At 53.9% G+C, this 11,796-nt stretch overlaps 1 protein-coding gene across 1 annotated transcript in view; it reads left to right on the top strand.

Moving 5' to 3' along the window:
- Positions 1 to 331: 331 nt before the first annotated feature.
- Positions 332 to 11,796, top strand: part of GNG4 (G protein subunit gamma 4) — an 81,403-nt gene continuing 69,938 nt past the window's right edge. Inside the window, exon 1 of the mRNA XM_017526584.2 lies at positions 332 to 677. The gene's annotated coding sequence lies outside the window, so the exon portion shown is untranslated. The remainder of the gene's footprint in view (positions 678 to 11,796) is intronic.

Genomic DNA, 11,796 nt, shown 5'->3' with positions numbered 1-11,796 from the left:
TCCCCCAGACCCCTCCAGTGATTCCCCGCCGACCCCGTCCCCCAACCCCTCCAGCGGTTCCGGTCCCGCATCGCAAGGCCCCTCAGTGGTCCTCCGGCCACGAGGGGTCCGGGCGGGCGGGCGCGGCGGGGTCGCGATCCTTTGCTGGGGCAGGGGGCGTGGGCCCGAGTATGGGGCGAGGAGCGGGGGGCGCGGGCCCGGGCTGGGCCTGGGGCGGGGAGCGCGGAGCCCCGGCGCGGGAGCCCCGATGACGTAGCAGTGACGTCGGTGGCGGCGGGCGGGATTTCCCGGCCCCTCCCGGGCTCCGGGCGAGACCCCGCCGCGAAGTGGGCGCGGCCAGCGTGGAACAGGCGCGGGGAGGGTCGCAGGGTCGCCAGCTGCCCCGCGCCTGGGCCCCCACGGCAAAGGGGGCCTAGCAGAAGCTCCCAGCGTCTGAGGCGGGGGTAGGGTCCTCCGGCACCTCCAGGCCCGCGTGGTCCCGCCCTGCAGGGCGGGAGGCGCGGCGCGGGGCGGGGCCAGTGACGGGACGCGGAGACCCCGCGGGCTGCGGGAGGGGCGCAAGGCGCGCGTTTCACCCGAGCCTGGCCCGCGCCCCGATGCGGAGCGATGCCGCTTTGCCTGGCTGTCCCCTGTGAGCACGGCGCCGAAGACAAAGCCCGCGCGTGACCCCGCTCCTGGTAAGTAGGCGCCCAGCCGGCGCCCGAGGTGTCCGCGGGGAGAGCCCAGCCCCGGTCCAGCCCGACGCGGAAGGGAAACTCGAGGAGAAAGTCTCCAGACCAGGGGAGACGGCTCTGGCGCCGGTGTCCTCACCCACCAGCTGCTGCACGCGACACAAAGACCTGTGGTTCCCTCGGCCTCCTCTCCTGGGACCTCTCGCCTGGCCCCGGGGAAGCCCGCGCGCGGGTGTGGACGGCCCCCTCGGAGCGCGTCCAGGGGCTCCCGGGCCTGGGGGCGCTCCGTCCCTCTAGCATGAGGCAGGCGGGGGCTAGGGCGTCCCCTCTTCCAAATGTAGGTCACAGAGCGTTTGCTGTTCTCCCCGTGGGGACGTCCCCCGTGGAAAAGGACCTCAGTGGCGGGAGATGGCGTGGCTGGTTGGGCGTTTTCTTTGGGGAAATGTTTCTGGGGTGTGCCTGAGGAAGCCCTCCCGGCTCTCCAGCAGCCCGGACGCCGCCTCGGGAGCATTCGGGGTGACGATGGAGCCTCCGCCATCGAGAGTGGTTTCCTCCCCCCTTGGTGGCGTCTGTCCCCGAGGCTGGTGCTGAAATGTGCTGAAATGAGCTTTGTTTGGCTTGATGTTTTTAATTGCCTTGGAAATAACGCTAAACGGCGGGAGGGTGAGGTGGGTAGGACAGAGCGTCGTGGGGAAAGACTCCTTAATTCAGGATTTGCTTCATTTCGAGTATTTGGGGCCAAGGTGTTAGGAAACCAAAAACGTGAAAGTTTGATCAAGTGATAAAGTGGATGATGGACGCCGGGCCTCCCGTCGTCTCCCCAGCTCCCGCAGTTGCCGGGTCTCTCCTCTGCCCGTCGCCTCCTGGGACTAAAATTCTGGCACCGGGCCCGGTCCTCGCAGCCGGAGCAAAAGGCCGCCCAGGCTGCGCCAGTGTTCCCCATTAAAACGTGCTGGTCCTGTCGTCTGCTCAGGGGTGAGGTGTGCCGCTTCTCACGGCGGAAAATTACTGTGGCGACTGCCTCACAGCAGCGAGGAGTACCTGGGGTCCTGGCTGGCTTCTCGATTCCTTCCGCAACTCCTTTTCCTGATGTTTGTGTGCGGCGGGGGAGGGGAGCCCACCGCCATCTGATCTGGCCCTGTTCCCTGTAGCAGGCAACTGTAAGGACAACTAAGTTGATAAATGGAAAGCCTTTTCCAGGCCCGGAGAAACAGACAGAGTTCTTGTAAACTGGATTGTTTTTGAAATGTGGGGTTTGCTCAGTGACCGGTCAGGATAAGAGATGGCTGTGGCACTTAATAAATACGTGTTAATGCAAATACAAGGTTTGCTGTGATGCCTTGCTTGTTAATGAGCAGCCTCAGCTGGGGTTATTTAGGCTGAAATGACTATTTAGGACAGTGGACTTCCTGTTGGCCTCCATCCCCATGCACAACTGCAGTGCTCATATGCCTTAAGATAAAATGGCCTAACAACTACCAAAAAAATTAGCTGGGTGCAGTGGCAGCCACCTGTAATCCTAGCTACTGGGGAGGCTGAGGCAGAAGAATCGCTTGAACCTGGGAGGTGGAGACTGCAGTGAGCCGAGATCGAGCCACTGCACTCCAGCCTGGTCGATAGAGTGAGATTCCATCCCAGTAAATAAATAAATAAATAAATAGGCCCAGGGAAGCCAGTGAAGGATGTAGGGCTGGCTGAGAAACAGCACAGCAAAAGGGCCATTCCCGGTAGTCCCGTGATTGGCTGGGCAACTCCCCTCGACATTTCTCATGCAAACTGTTGGTGGAGAAACCAGAAAAAAGCATTTCCTGGATTCACTTTGCAGTTTTTAAAGCAAAAGTGACAGTCCCTGAGGCCCCTCAATAGTCATTGCATTCTTTGAAATGGTAGAACATCAGGTGGGAACATCACCTGTAATCCCAGCACTTTGAGAGGCTGAGGCAGGCGGATCCCTTGAGGTCAGGAGTCCCATCCTGGCCTGGCCAACATGGTGAAACCCTATCTCTGCTAAAAATGCAAACGATTAGCCAGGCATGGTGGTGCACGCCTGTAATCCCAGCTGCTTGGGAGGCTGAGGCACAAGAATCGCTCGAACCCGCGAGGCAGAAGTTGCAGTGAGCTGAGATCATGCCACTGCACTCCAGCCTGAGCTGCAGTGTGAGACTCTGCCTCAAAATAAATAAAGAACATGAGGTGGGAACATGGACCAGGACCCCTGGGGAAGCAAGTGCCACAGCTGTCTCAGGAGGGCAGGAACACTGTAGAATGTGTACAGTGCCCCTCCCCCCAAGATCTAATACCCACGCTTACCACACAGCTACTGCTTATGGAGAAAGCAAAGACTAAGGTCACTACTGTAACCGACAATTTATTCTTTTATGTATAGCTGTCTCTCACTATTTCACCATCATGTTTTTCTTAGTTTGTCTCAGTGTCTGCTTGGAGAGGGGAGAATGCCTCATAATGTATGCCAGAAGATTGCCCTTCCTTCATGGAATTTTGAGGCAGTGACTTTAAAATATTACCTGATTTTTGTTCTCAGAACATCTTTTGAGCATATACTGCTATCTAATCTTGCTGGTTTTTCTTTTTCTTTTTCTTTTTTTTTTTTTTTNTTAATTATGGATGGCGCTACTCTCCCTTCCTGTACTATGGGCTATACCCGGCCTTTTTTTTTTGAGACAGTCTTGTTCCATCGCCAGGCGCCAGGGTGGAGTGCAGTGGTGCAATCTGGGCTCACTGCAATCTCCGCCTCCTGGGTTCAAACAATTCTCCTGCCTCAGCCTCCCGAGTAGCTGGGACTACAGGCGTACGCCACCACACCCAGCTAATTTTTGTATTTTTTAGCAGAGACGGGGTTTCACCATGTTGGCCAGGACGGTCTTGATCTCTTGACCTCATGATCTGCCTGCCTTGGCCTCCCAAAGTGCTGGGATTACAGGCATGAGCCACCGTGCCTGGCCCTAATTTGGTATTTTTATTCATTGTAGATATACTTAGGCATAGAGACTTGTGTTATTTGGGTAGAGAGAGTATTTGTTTCTTTTTTAAAACCAGAAACCAAAATGTAACTTCTTTAATACAGTTTAGTTACCACATAAATATCCTATCAACAATGGTTAGCAAGGATATTTTAACTGAAAGTCAGGAAACCTAAATGAGTATCAGGGGGAAAAAACAAGGAGATTACAGGGTAATACTACTGAAAGCCTGTAAGAATTGGTTAAAAACATCTAAAGAATAAGCCAAAGACCATTAAAAAATGATCAAAAGTAAAAGTGCAAATGAAATTTTCACTCTAGGAAACGTTAAGAACTAGAGGCGAGAAAACCTGCCAAAAGGAAAAATTACTGCAGAGAAAACAATGGGTGCCTAAAAAGAGATCAGTTCAGCGCGCTTGCTGGAGCGTTCCAAAGTCCTCTAATTGCCAAGGAGCTTTTGTTAGGCTGGATGGAGGCTGGTGGGCAGTCAGGTTCCCTGCTGGAACTTGGCAGACAGAATAACAGGTGCCATGCAGATAAGGGGAAGCAGGCTGTGTCGAAGACGAGGTGCTCATTGTGGAATGGGCCCTGGGAGCCCAGGAGGAGTGAGGAAGTCTATGGAGCTATGGAGGAACTGTTTGTATGCATGGCCTTGAGGTCTGCGGGCCACCAAAGCCCCAGTGTCCGAGGATCAGGTAGGGCAAGGAGCCCAGGTTAGCGAGCCACAAGGGGAAAGAAGGGCAGGCTTGGGCGGGATGTGTCAGGTGGATGATCTCCTTTGATATTCACAGGATACCTGCCAAGTTTCTAATTTGCAAAAAGCAGCAGTGACTGCTTATGCCGTCTCTGTCCAGGAGTGTTCTGCCAGCGAGTTTGGTGGGTGGTGGGAACCTTCCCCCCCAACCCGCAAGATGCAGTCTTGCTTTGTCACCCAGGCTGGAGTACAGTGGTGTGATCTTGGCTTGCTGCAACCTCCGCCTCCCAGGTTCAAGCAATTCTCCTGCCTCAGCCCCCTGAGTCTGGGATTACAAGCACGTGCCACCACAGCCGGCTAATTTTGTATTTTTAGTAGAGCCGGGGTTTCACCCTGTTGTTCAGGCTGGTCTCGAAGTCCTGACCTCATGATCCACTCACCTTGGCCTCCCAAAGTGCTGGGATTACAGGCGTGAGCCACCACCCCCAGCCAGGAACCTTTTCTAGCTGATGTAGGAAAAGGATGTACGAATGACAAGTGAAAGTGACGGAGACACATAGAAGAGAAGAAGGTGGAGGACTACAGAGAGACCCACACTCAAGCACTGCACACACGCTCCGTTCCCAGGAGTATTTGTTTCTCTTGCTTCTTAGATTTCTCATACCATTTCTCTCTGAGTTGCCGTGTTGGCTGTCTGTGGTGTGACATGTGTGCTCTGAGCCCATGGAAGCATCACTTTAAGTATCCCTCTGGGCCAGGGAGATTGTTTCTCCCCCAGCACCCCTGTGCACAAGGTGGGGCAACAGCCGCGCTCTGTGATACCAGCTGGCACTAACTGCCTTGATGCCTTTCTCCTCAGCCCCTGGTCCTCTGCCCGGTGCTCTGCCTAATGGACAGCTGTAAGGCCTTGTCTTCTGCCCCTCCCTATGGGCTCCAACAAAGAAAGAGAGGCAGGGCGATGGAATAGGAAGAAGGAAAGCATTTTTAACTCTTTTGAACGTTCTTATTCAAGCGCCTCTACAACTACAGCTGAAAAAGTGTTTACATGGTCCCCCAAATTCCAGCACCCAAACTCACTCTTGTTTCTTCTGGTGTTCCACCACACAGATTGTGAAATCAAGAGATTTCTAGCAAGGCAGTGCCCGTGTATGAAGGCCCAAAGAGGAGAGATGGACGGGCTCAGATGGACGGGCTTAGATGGACGGGCTTAGATGGCGGGAAGAAAAGAGCAAGAGGCTGTTGAGATTGGGGCGGGAGGCAGGGCAGGGCAGGGAGGCTGCTGAGGGCTGAGAGCGGGTTCTTCTCCATGGTGGCCCAGCAGGACTCTGGCTCAGGTCCAGACACTGATGAACAGGAAGAGCAGATGGGGTGGTCATGCCCCGTGCTGGGACTCTGTCTTCCCAGAGGGTCAGGCTCTTGGAGGCCAGAGGCCAGCAGTCAGGCAGCAGTACGGGAGCCTGGCTTTGCAGGCTTAGCCAGTCGTCAGCACACCTTGGAAAGGCCTATGTGTTACCCTTCCACACCCACACATCCACGTGGGCCCTGGGGGCTCTGGCAGCTCAGGGGAGAGAGGGCCCTCCTCATCAGTGGTCTCTGCCTTCCCACGGCTCCCTGTCTGTGTGAAGGTCCAGGTACACCCAACAACTGGCTTCCTCCTCCTGGCTGTCCAGCCCGATCCAGGGAGCCATCTGCCTGACCTGCAGCTCTGGGATACCTGCCCTGCACATATCCTGGATGGAAATTTCCAGCAGGGCTTTTCCGCCACCCCTAGCCTGTGGCCGACTAAACCAGCATGAGTCCTTATTTGGCTTTAGTTTTCCTTCTGCAATCTTGGGAAAATTCTGTTTTTCTCTGTGCCCCAGTTAACTTTGCATATCGCCCGGAAGCTGCACCAGTCTGAAGGTGCTTGTTCATTCCCCCGTCAGCTGTGGGGCCACATGCGGGATATTAGGGGCTGTAGCCTGGTTAAGGAGACCCAGTGACTTCAGTCTACAACATGCGTGTGTTTGTTGGCGTGTACAGGAGAAGAAGGTGTTGGCAGGATGTAGACACCACCAGGCTTCCCCGTGCCCGAGGGCAGTGGTGAGCCTGGAATGTGGGCATGGAGGTGGCCGAGGGAGTCGCACGGTGGATGTGAGTAGAGAATCCCAAAATGTTGACCTCAAGGGAAAGAAAGTGGACCTGGCAGTGGTGCTGGCCCTGCACTCTCTCTGGAACAGGTGAGGTGCAGACCCAGGGTGAGGACTTCAGTGGTCTGACATGCTTCCTCACACTGTGGCTGAATCTTTTTATCTTTGAGACAGAGCCTTGCTGTTGCCCACACTGGAGTGCAGTAGAGCAACCTCAGCTCACTGCAATCTCTGCCTCCTGGGTTCAAGCGATTCTGCTGCCTCAGCCTCCCGAGTAGCTGGAACTACAGGTGTGTACCACCACACCCGGCTAATTTTTGTGTTTTTAGTAGAGACAGGGTTTTACCATATTGGCCAGGATGGTCTCGAACTCCTGAGCTTGTGATCCACCCAACTCACCCTCCCAATGCACTGGGATTACAGGTGTGAGCCACTATGCCTGGCCGTGGCTGAATTTTTCTGATGGAGACAGAGTCACTGGTGTCTTCTGCTGATCTGGACCTCTGGGTGCCCAGGTCCCTGCCACCCACCCATCTCTGGAAGGCTGTACCTGTGAACCTTTCAGTAGGAGTTTGGTGTTTCACTGCCATTCCCCTCTACTTGGTTGACCTTGTAGAATTGTGCCTTTTGGGACTCTCTGGCAGACCTTTTTGTGTGTGCTCCATCCACGCTGCAGCAACTGTGCCTGCAGCCCCTGCTCTGCCGTTTCCCTGCCTTTTTGGGTTTGCTGTGCTCACTGATGGATGCCAGCGTCCTCTGAACAGGTGTCTCTTTGACCCTCACCTTGTACGAGAGTTTGTTACAGTCAGTAGTGTCTGAAAGAAGCTGATCGCTGGCCTGAACCCAGGCACGTTTTTATTCAACAGAATTTTTTTTTTTGTCATAGATTTGCCATTCTACCTGATCCTCACCGTGGATCTTCCTGGTGTTTTGAGCTTTGCTATCCATTACTGCTCCACGCCACATTCCTTTTCATTGCTGGATGCTGTGGAAGGACTTTTTCAATATAGATATATTGCGAGACGCGATGGATGTATTCATAAAAGCCTATGTGTGAACCATAAGTTTGTAAGGTGTTGATTGAGTGCATGTGTGGTAACCACCTGCAATACACATATGCACTGGTGACAGACAGACAAATAATATATGGTCATGTACTCCAGAATGCCCAGAGCCTACAGGGGGATGCACGTGTGAAAAGAGCCCACCTTCCCTTGGTCAGTGCACGGAGAGTGGGAGCATTAGTTCTTCCTGAGAGCAGCGCAGAAAGGGAACGACAACAGAGGATTTCATTGTCTGACTCGAGCCAGACAAATGAGAAAGGGCTTTCCAAGTGGGGGGGAGGGGAGGTGGTTGGGCCAGAGTCATGAAAGAGAGGAGTAGAAAGAGCAGAAAGACTGATCAGAGCCGGGGAGTGAAGACGGGACTGACCATGAAGAATTCCGGGGAATCCAGGGCTGTGGTCCCGGCAGAAGCAGGATGCAGCAGGCCCCGCCTAGGCCCTCTGGCTGTGACTGGTGGGTAGGGAAGGGCGAAGGCAAGGAGGCAGGAGAGAGAGTGCAGGGAGACTGGGTAACACCGGAGGGTGCCCTGGCCCCAGTGGCAGTCAGGGCAGCCGTCGGAACGGAAGTGGAGGGGCAGGGAGAGACTGGTGTCTGGGGTCCCAGACCGAGCCTGGATGGACGAGGTACTGTGTCCTGGTTTTGTGAATGAAGCTGGGCAAGTAGAGAGAGGGTGTGTGACTTGCCAAGTCAGGAGGTGACATCCAGGGGGCGTGTGCGTGTAGAGCTGAGCAGAGGTCTGGCTGGACCCAGGATGGAGGATGGAGTTTTTGATACCCAGGTGAAGCCACATGGTGGGCAAGATTGCCCAGGGTGATCCAGGGCGTGGTGACGAAGCCAGGAGGCCTGTGCCTCAGACAACACGCAGCAAGTTTAGGACAAAGCAAATATCCTTCTGTAAGAGGCACATCCTTTCCCACACAGATTTTCATGCACTGGATTTCCTTATAAGAGACCCTCCAGCCCCCCCCTGCGCTCTCCCCGGCCCCCTGCCCATCCTGCCAGCCTCTGCCAAACCATAGCCAACCTGTCACCTCCTTGCCATCCTGGATGACTCACTCTTCTGCATTGAAGCAGTGGCAGTTCTGCCTCTTGTTTATGATTTCTTTGTTCCCCTGATGCTTACAGATTGGCTTGGACACTGTTAGCACTGTCTCTTGCTGGGGGCCGCTGTCGGGAAATCGAGGTGTATCATCCTTCCATGCGAGCATCTCCATCTGAAAGGGAGTTTCTGTTCTGTTTTGCTCAGTTCCCTCGTCACTCTTTCCCACCCCCAAGCGCTGGTGGTCTCGAGGCAGGAGAGCTGGCCCTGGTGCTGCTTCATGGTAACCACGGCCGCTCACCCACGACACCTGCACAGGGGCCAGGTTGACACCTGAGACACCTGCCCAGCCTCCCTCGGGTTCTTCTGCCCTGCGTTCTCCTCGGACCTCTGTGGTTAGCTATGAAACGTCCCTGTGGTCTGGTTTTCTCTCCTTTTCCTCACAGTTCTTACTGTGTTATGTTGCTTTTCCACGCTGTACTTTCGAGGCTCCAGGGCTAGGAAAATGCAGGCAGTTCATTTGGGAGATCACCTTAACCTTAGCGGGGAAGCAAAAAATCCCCGCCCTCGTGAAGTTCCATTATGGTGGAGGAATCAGACCAACAACGATAAGAAGTCAGAAAATCAAAAGTAGTTTAAACAAGTACATGAATAAATAAGCATTTAAGATATAGTAAGTGCATGAGAGAAAAATCAAACAAGCCTGGGAGGTGGAGAATGCCGGGGAAGGAGTGCTTCGCGTTTTAAATAGGCTGCTGGCAGGAGGATCTGCTGTGTTGACCAAAGGTGAAGGCGACCTCCCAAATGAACTTTCTGATGCACGGGTAGCCAGCGAAAATGGAAGCAGGTGAAAGTGTTGACGGAGTCACAGATTATTTATTTATTTTTTAGATGGAGTCTCGGTCTGTCACCCAGGCTGTAGTGCAGTGGTGTGATCTTGGCTCACTGCAACCTGCGCTTCCCAGGTTCAAGTGATTCTCCTGCCCCAGCCTCCCTAGCAGCTGGGATTACACCACACCTGGCTAATTTTTGTGTTTTTAGTAGAGATGGGGTTTTGCCATGTTGGCCAGAACTCCATATTGATCTTGAACTCCTGACCTCAGGTGATCTGCCCACCTCAGCCTCCTAAAGTGCTGGGATCACAGGCATGAGCCACTGCACCTAGCTGATTATTTATTTATTTATTTTTAGAGGCAGGGTCTTGCTCTGTTGCTCAGGCTGGAGTGCAGTGATATGATCATAGCTTATTGTAATCTTTAGCTCCCCAGCTCAAGTGAGCCTCCCACTTCAGCCTCCTAAGTAGCTGGGGCTGCAGGTACCTGCCCATGAATTCTTTTTAAAAATTTTTGCAGAGGCCAGGCACGGTGACTCACACCTGTAATCCCTGCACTTTGGGAGGCCAAGGTGCACAAGCTCAGGAGATCGAGACCATCCTGGCCAACATGGTGAAACCCTGTCTCTACTAAAATACACACACAAAAAACGAGCCAGACGTTTTGGCATGCACCTGCTACTCGGAAGGCTGAGGCAGGGGAATCACTGGAACCCAGGAGGCAGAGGTTGCAGTGAGCCGAGATCATGCCACTGCACTCCAATCTGGAGACAGAGCAAGACTTCCATCTCAAAAATAAAAATAAAAAACTGTAGAGATGGAGTCTCACTGTGGTGCCCAGGCTGGTCTGGAACTCCGAGCCTCAAGTGATCCTCCCACTTTGGCCTCCCGAAGTGCTGTAATTACAGACATGAGCCACTGCACTCCACCTACAGATTGATTTATGCCCAACTGCCTTCCTGACAGAATAAGTTTTTAGTTTCCCCTTCTGCTTACCCCTCACCCCTAGCATATGGGAAAGCTGCATTAACCAAAAGGAGCGTTTGGTAGTATAACTCAAGGTAGAGGAAGAGACAGATTCTTTTTTTTTTTTTGAGACAGAGTCTCACTCTGTCACCCAGGCTGGAGTACGATGGCATGATCTCAGCTCGCTGCAACCTCCACCTCCCGGTTCAAGTGTTTCTCCTGCCTCAGCCTCCCGAGTAGCTCAGGTGCCTACCACCACGCCCGGCTATTTTTTTGTATTTAGTAGATATGGGGTTTCCCCACGTTGGCCAGGCTGGTCTCGAACTCCTGACCTCAGGTGATCCTCCCATCTTGGCCTCCCAAAGTGTAGGGATTACAGGCATAAGCCACCACACCCAGCCGACACAGAGATTCTTTTTGCAAAATGACACACAAGACGTAGCCCCTCTCACTCCAAAGTGGGCCTCTTCACAGCCTGGCTGTTTTGTGGGTGCTCCACCCAAGCAGGGACTGGGGCTGCTGGGCCCATGACCTCTGACGTCCCAGGCGCCAAGCAGCCACAAACGGGAGGCAGAGCTCTGGCCCACTGGGCAGTTTGACCCGTCCTAGAGCCCTGCAGCGGGTGGCGGCTCCGAGGGGCTGGGTCAGAGACCCTGAGGTATGAAGGTCTGGTGGGCTAAATGAAGTAGAGAGGCCGCCCTCAGCTCCACCCTGCTGGGATCCATGCGGGCTAGAAGAGAGCTTGGCAAGGACTGTCTTATGTATTCATCTTGATGTGTGGCCTGAGGTTCCTGGTGAGTTTGTTGAGTGATGCATGCGTCGTTCCTTGTTTTACACACCTGTTTTGAGAGCCATTTACTTGCAGCACAGTCTGTCTGTAAAGCCTAGGGTAGATGCAGCCGTGGTTCCCAAACCTGGCTCCAGAATATTTGGGCAGTTTTTAAAATACCACTTCTTGCCGGGAGCAGTGGCTCACGCCTTAATCCCAGCACTTTGGGAGGCCAAGGCCAGCGGATCACCTGAGGTCAGGAGTTTGAGACCAGCCTGACCAACATGGAGAAACCCTGTCTCTACTGAAAATAGGAAAAATTAGCTGGGCATGGGGGCACATGCCTATAATCCCAGGTACTCAGGAGGCTGAGGCAGGAGAATCGCTTGAATCCAGGAGGCGGAGGTTGTGGTAAGTGAGATCACGCCATTGCACTCCAGCCTGGACAACAGAAGCGAAACTCCATCTCAAAAAAATCACTTTTTATGGCCGGGCGCGGTGGCTCAAGCCTGTAATCCCAGCACTTTGGGAGGCCGAGGCGGGTGGATCACAAGGTCAAGAGATCAAGACCATCCTGGTCAACATGGTGAAACCCCGTCTCTACTAAAGCTACAAAAAATTAGCTGGGCATGGTGGTGCGTGCCTGTAATC

The sequence above is a fragment of the Cebus imitator genome, unplaced genomic scaffold (genome assembly GCF_001604975.1).
Source record: "Cebus imitator isolate Cc_AM_T3 unplaced genomic scaffold, Cebus_imitator-1.0 Scaffold42, whole genome shotgun sequence".
In the NCBI taxonomy this organism is placed as follows: Eukaryota; Metazoa; Chordata; class Mammalia; order Primates; family Cebidae; genus Cebus; species Cebus imitator.
The sequence above is the reverse complement of the archived record's forward strand: the minus strand, read 5'-3'. Positions and strand labels throughout refer to the sequence as shown.